Source organism: Pteropus medius, unplaced genomic scaffold (assembly GCF_902729225.1).
Source record: "Pteropus medius unplaced genomic scaffold, Ma_sr-lr_union100, whole genome shotgun sequence".
Taxonomy (NCBI): Eukaryota; Metazoa; Chordata; class Mammalia; order Chiroptera; family Pteropodidae; genus Pteropus; species Pteropus medius.
The window spans coordinates 69,093-75,469 of NW_024347923.1; positions in this window are offsets into that span (position 1 = coordinate 69,093).

Genomic DNA, 6,377 nt, shown 5'->3' on the forward strand with positions numbered 1-6,377 from the left:
CCATTTTGGCCTCCCCTTTTTCTTTGTTTCTATGTGTTAGGTAGGGCTGCTATGTCTCCTGGTCTTAGTAGAGTGACCTTATGTAGTAGGTAATCTTTTGGGCCCTGTGGCACAGTCTCCTTGATCATTTGAGTTGGATGCTTCAGGAATGTCTTTATTTGGTTGTGTGTGCCCTCCTGTTGTTATTGAATCTTGGCTGTTCTTGACACATAAGTGGATGAGGTTGACCCTCAGGCTGCTTAGTTTTGAGGACTGGCCATGACTACACAGCATATGAGCTGCTATGTATGGGTTGACTTCATGGAGTGGGATTTTCCCCAGTGGGCTTGGTGTCTTTTCTCCCCCATCTTTGTTGAAATACTATAGACAATTAGTTGCTTGTATTTACATTGTACATTTCAATGAGTTTTTTTTTCCAGTTATAATTGGCATGCAATAATATATGTTTCAGTCGTATAGCATAATGTTCAGAGATCCACATAACTTACAAAGCAGTTGTTCTACTTATTTATTACATATTTATTACAACATTATTAAGCATCTTCCCCATGCTATACTCTGCATCTCAATGTCTATTCTGCATGTCTATTCATTTGTACCTCTTAATCCCTTTGCCTTTTTTTTTTTGCCATCTCCCCTAACCCCACTCCCATCTAGTAGCCCTCAAAAAATGTATCTATGAGTTTATTTCTCTGTATCTATGGGTTTATTTCTACTTTTGTTTTGTTGTAGTTTATTTTGTTCTTTATATTTCACATGGACATGCAATATTTATCTTTCTCTATCTGACCCACTTCATTCAGCTCAATACCCTCTAGGTCCATCAAAGCAATATCTTTCTCCATCCTTTTCTTTTAGTCTCTGTGTGTCTTTTAATCTGAAGTGAGTCTCTTGTAGGCAGCAGATGTAGGGGTCTTCTTTTCTTATCTGTTCAGCCAACCTATCTTTTGGTTGGAGCACTTAAATATTTTCCATTTGAGGTACTTGTTGATCAATATGTAGTTATTACCATTCTTTATTTATGTTTTTGACATGTATTTGTTCTTAAAAAAGTCTCTCCAACATTTCCTGTAATATTGATTTGGTATTCATGAATTTATCTTATTTTTCTCTGGAAAGCTCTTTATTTGCCTGATTCTAAAAATCTAGCTTTGCTAGATAAAGTAGTCTTTGTTGTAGATCCTGGGTTTCTCACACTTTGAATATTTTGGGTTAAGCCCTTCTGTTCTGTAAAATTTGTTCTGAGAAATCAGCTGTCAGTCTTACGGGTGCTCTCTTGTAGATGATTAACTGCTCTCTCTTGCTGCATCCAATATTTTCTTTTTGTATTTAATCTTTAGCATTTTAATTATTATGTGTCTTGGTGTGGGCCTCTCTAGGTTCATCTTTTTTTGTGACTCTCTGAGCTTCCTGGGGTTCTATGTCTATTTCCTTCACCAGGCTAGAGAAGTTTTTCATTATTTGTTCAAAGAGGTTTAAACCTAGTTTTCTTTCCTCAGGTACCCTATTACACAGATGATGTTACATTTAATTTTGGCACATAGACTTCTTAAATTATTATCATATTTTTGGCTTCTTTTTTTCTTGCCATTCTGATTAGGTGTCTTCAGCTTTCCCATTCTCATTATTGATTTCCTGTAATATACTCTTTATCTCAGATAATGTGTTCTTTATTTTTGACTGATTCCTTTTTATAATTTCTATTTCCATTTTGTTTTATTTCTTATTAAGGTTCTTACTGTGATTATCTACACTTTCCCTCAGTTCATTGAGCATCCTTATAACTAGTGTTTTGAACTCTGTACTTGGTAGGTTGCTTGTCTCCCTTTCATTTAACGATTTTTTCTGAAGTTTGTTCCATTCCTTTTTTTGTGACTTGTGTCTTTGACTCCCAATTTTTGCTGCCTCCATGTGTGTGTTTCTATATATCAGGTAGGACTCTTATGCTTCCCAGTCTTAGTAGATTGGTCTATTTAGTAGAAGTCTTATGGGGGACAGTGGCACAGTCTTTCTGGTCATAAGAGCTGGATACTCTAGTAGCACCCATCAGGTGGGTTGTGTGTGCCCTCCTGTTGTAGTTGAGATTGGGGTCTCTGTGTGTATAAATGGGAGTGATTGACTACAGGGCTGTTTGTTTGCAAAAACTGGCTTTTGGGAGGCTGACTATACAGAGTAAGAGTCACTTTAGTAGGGCTCTGGTGCCTGCCTAGATTGCCCTTTGGTTGTGTTCTTTTGGGACACAGCGCTTCCAATGCTCCAGCTGGTCATGCTTGTCCCAGAGCTTCCTGAGAAGAATCACAACATAGGCCAAATTCAGCTGCAGCCTCAACACTGCCCATGGCCATCTGGCCAGTGCCACCTAGCAATTCACAGATGGCTGCCACTTTGCCAGGATTTGAGATTCCTTGAGAAGCTAAGCTGGGAACTTAAGACAGCTGCTGGTACTGGGTTTTGGGCTGCTCAGCAAGTAGTATGAGTCAGATGCTACTTGTTTGGGCTTCGTGAACCTTTGAGAGATTTTAGGAAAGTACATAACATGAGCCAAGACAGACCGTTTTTATGGAAAAGCCACAGAAAGAGGCTTGAGTGGGACCACAAATTTGAGGAGGTAGGAACTCAGACTATTATCTGGGTGAGATGATCTGTGTTCAGCAGGTTGATAGAATCTGAGATATGACAGCCACCTTTGTTTGCATGTCTAGAGATGAAGGACTCGACAAGGGAACAGTGTCCTCTGTTAATTCCTCTGTCTGGGAAAATGCTACCCTTTCAACCCTTTCTCTGTATCCTAATAATTCATAACTCTGGTTATATTTCTAGTGCTTTTTGTGCTGCTGCCTCAGTGCTGGAGCTCAAGTGAGTGAGTTAGTCAGCAAATAAGTCCATGTGCGGTATCTTTAAGAAGAATGTCTGCAATTCTAGCTGCAGACACGCACTCAGCCACAATATCTGCTGATTTTCACAGCCAGATTTTGTGGGAACTTCCCTTTCCAGCACTGGAACCCTGGACAGGGGAGCCTACCGTGGGGCCGGACTTGTCGTTTCTCTAGGGGAACCTCCACAACTGAGATACTCCTCCTGATTCTCAACCATATGGGATGACCCCATTTCACATCTCTGCCCCTCCAATGAGTCTCAAGTTGGCCTCTTATGTATATCCCCAGTAGTAAGACTTCTGTTCAGCTGGACCTCAGGTGATTCTCAATGATGGTTGTTCTATAGTTTAGTTGTACTTTTGATGTGCCCATGAGAGGGAATAAGCTCAGCATCTACCTATTGGAAGCCTCTTTCTACATATTAGAGGCCTCTTCTCCTGATTGTTAATCATTACAGCATGGTGCAGTGGTTCTGGCCCTTCTATCAGTTTCAACATGGCTTCATCTTTATATGCCAATTATAAGAATTCTGTTTAACTAATCTTTAGGTGGTTCTCCATGATGGTTGTAAATTTGATGTGATCATAGGAGTAGACAAGTAAGAGTCTACCTACTCTCTACCAAGGAGTGAGCTTTCTGTCTCTAATTTGTAACTACTTCAGTTTCAGTTCCCATCCACAGTATTAAAAGTAACATTATAAATCTGGAATCCTATCACTAGTGGCAAACCTGGATTGCAGCTAGAACTGGGACCCACACATAGATTAATGGAACGAAATAGAAATAAACCAATACCTGTGTGGTCATTAGTTTCTTCATTAGGTGGTGTTGGAAGAACTGGACAGGTATATGCAAAACACTGAAACCAGACCATTTTCTTACACTATGCATAAAATTAAATTCAAAACAGATTAAGGACAAATGTAAGACCCAAATTTGTAAAACTCTTAGAAGAAAATGTAGGTAGTAAACTCTTTGATATCATTCTTAATATATTTTTCTGATACATATTCATGGACCAGGAAATAAAAGAAAAAATAAACATATGATGCTACATTAAATAAAAAGTTTTGCACAGCAAAGAAACAATCAATAAGACAAAAAGACAGCCTGAGATTGGAGAAAATATTCATAAATTACATAACAATCAGGGGTTAATATTAAAAATATATTTAAATAATCATACAATTTAACACTAAAAAACTCAATTTGATTAAAAAAGGAGCAGAGGATCTGATTGGGCATTTCTCTGAAGAGAATGTACAGATGCCAATAGACATATTGAAAGATACTCTACATCACTAATTAAAACAGATATGCAAATTAAAATTACATTGAGATATCACCTCACAACTGTCAGAATGTCCATCATCAGTACATCAACAACAAACAGGTGTTGGAGATATATGGAGAAAAGGAGGCCCTTGTGCACTGTTGGTAGGGTAGCAATTTTGTTGCAGCCTGTTTTCTAAAATTTTAAAGTAAAACTGCCTTCAAATTCTGAACAAACAAAATGAGAGACTCACAGAAACAGAGAACAAACTGATGGCTGCCAGATGGAGGAGAATTGACAGGCTGAGTGAAAAAGGTAAAGATTAAGGGCAAATTGTCAGTTACAATATTGTCATCAAAATGTAAAGTACAGATTAATTATGTATTGTGCCAGGTGGGTGCTAGACTCATTGGAGTATTACTTCACAAATTATATAAATATTGAACCACTATGCTGTATATCTGTAACTAAAATAGTATAATATTGAATGCCAAATCTAGTTAAAAATATGTTTTTAAAGTAGAACTACTTAGTAACCTAGAAATTTTATCTCTGAGTATTTATTTATATGCATCTTCTGTTTATTGCCACTTTACTTATAATAGCCAAGTTATAGGAGCAACCAATTGTCCATCAAATGAGAATTGGATAAAAAAAACTGCTGGGTTATCCAAATTATAACTTGGTCTTTTGTCTAACACTACAAAAACATAACAGGATGGGAGGGTACATACACAAAAGCAGTCTTTGAATATTACAATCAACAATTAGAGTGCAAAGCACAGGTAATACCTCCTTGCCTGCCAGCAGGCACTGCTACTGTTCTTTTAATAAAGGGTACGGAGATATTGAGAGAAAATTCTTAACCATTTATGTAAACTATGCAGTGGAAATTTTACTCACCCATTATTAAATGCAGCAACTGTCACTCAGCATGCTAACTTTGTACAAGATAACTCTCCTCTCAGCATTTCATATCACCATATTGAGACAAATTTGCTCAGTACATTCAGGTGATTAACCTTCTTTTCAGTGGGAAATGTGAATCCAGGACAAACTTCTCTAGATAGGTCCTTTCTATTTTCTTTTTATGAATATCTTTGCAGGCAAGCCCAAGAGAATTGAGTCTTGGATGTATATTTTCTGCTTAAAAATAGCTAATCTCAGCCCACCAACCTCTGACATCAAGTGTGTCTGACCATGAAGGGAAGCTACCGACACCTTTTAAAAAACTGCTTCCACCGAAGAGTCTGGACCAGGCACGTATCAACTTTAAATACTGACTTTTATTAAGCATAATTCTTATGTTTATTTTATACTTGTTATAGGAATCTGGATCTCAGGAATTCTGATAATTTTAGATTCACTGCTGTTCCAAGCCTGTCAACTCCCTGGTGTTTCGATTGCTTATTTTAAGTCACCATTATTACGAAAGTGATTTATATGTATCACTGATTGTGATGGTTAGCCTTACTCAGGCATGGACAGCTAATTTCTTCATCACAGGTGATTGCAACTTCTGACCTTCTTACAAGATGTTGAATGCCCCACCCTAAGCCCTATGCCAACCATAGTCATAGTGATTCACTAGTACGCCCTGTTCTAATTTCAGTTCTATTCCATATTTTACTTTCAGTAAGACTCAAACCCTCAATTTTTAGCTATTCTGTTTGTCTGTCCCACTTATGAACAGGCAATTAGGAATCTGTCTATTGCCTTAGGTGACATCGCTAGTGATGTTGTCACCACCATTACAGTACAAAAAATGGCTGTTGACGCTTAAGCCAAGGTCTTAAGGGATAACTGCAGACTATATGTTAGCTGAACAAGGAGCTGTATGCACAGTACTTAATACATCTGGTTTTCTATGTATAAACATTTGTGTCTCATGAAGTAAACATTCATTTAGAAAGTATCAGAAAGGAACCACTTGACTATGGATTTATTCTCTTTACTGACCATTTTAGTTGGGTGGCAACAGGGATGTTTATTGTTTGGACAAAATTAATACAAGTTGGTTTAGCAATTCTAGTTTTTTGATGTTATAACCTTTAATTCTCATATGTGGCATATTGTAATTATGTAAGTTCATGAACAAAGCTTCAGACTGAAGTAGCTACTTAGACCTTTCCAGAAAAATAATTCTTCAAAAATATTTTTAAAAAAATCAATGGTTGACTGATGACCGTCCTAAAACTTTTGTTGCCCCAAATCGGCCAAAGACATAT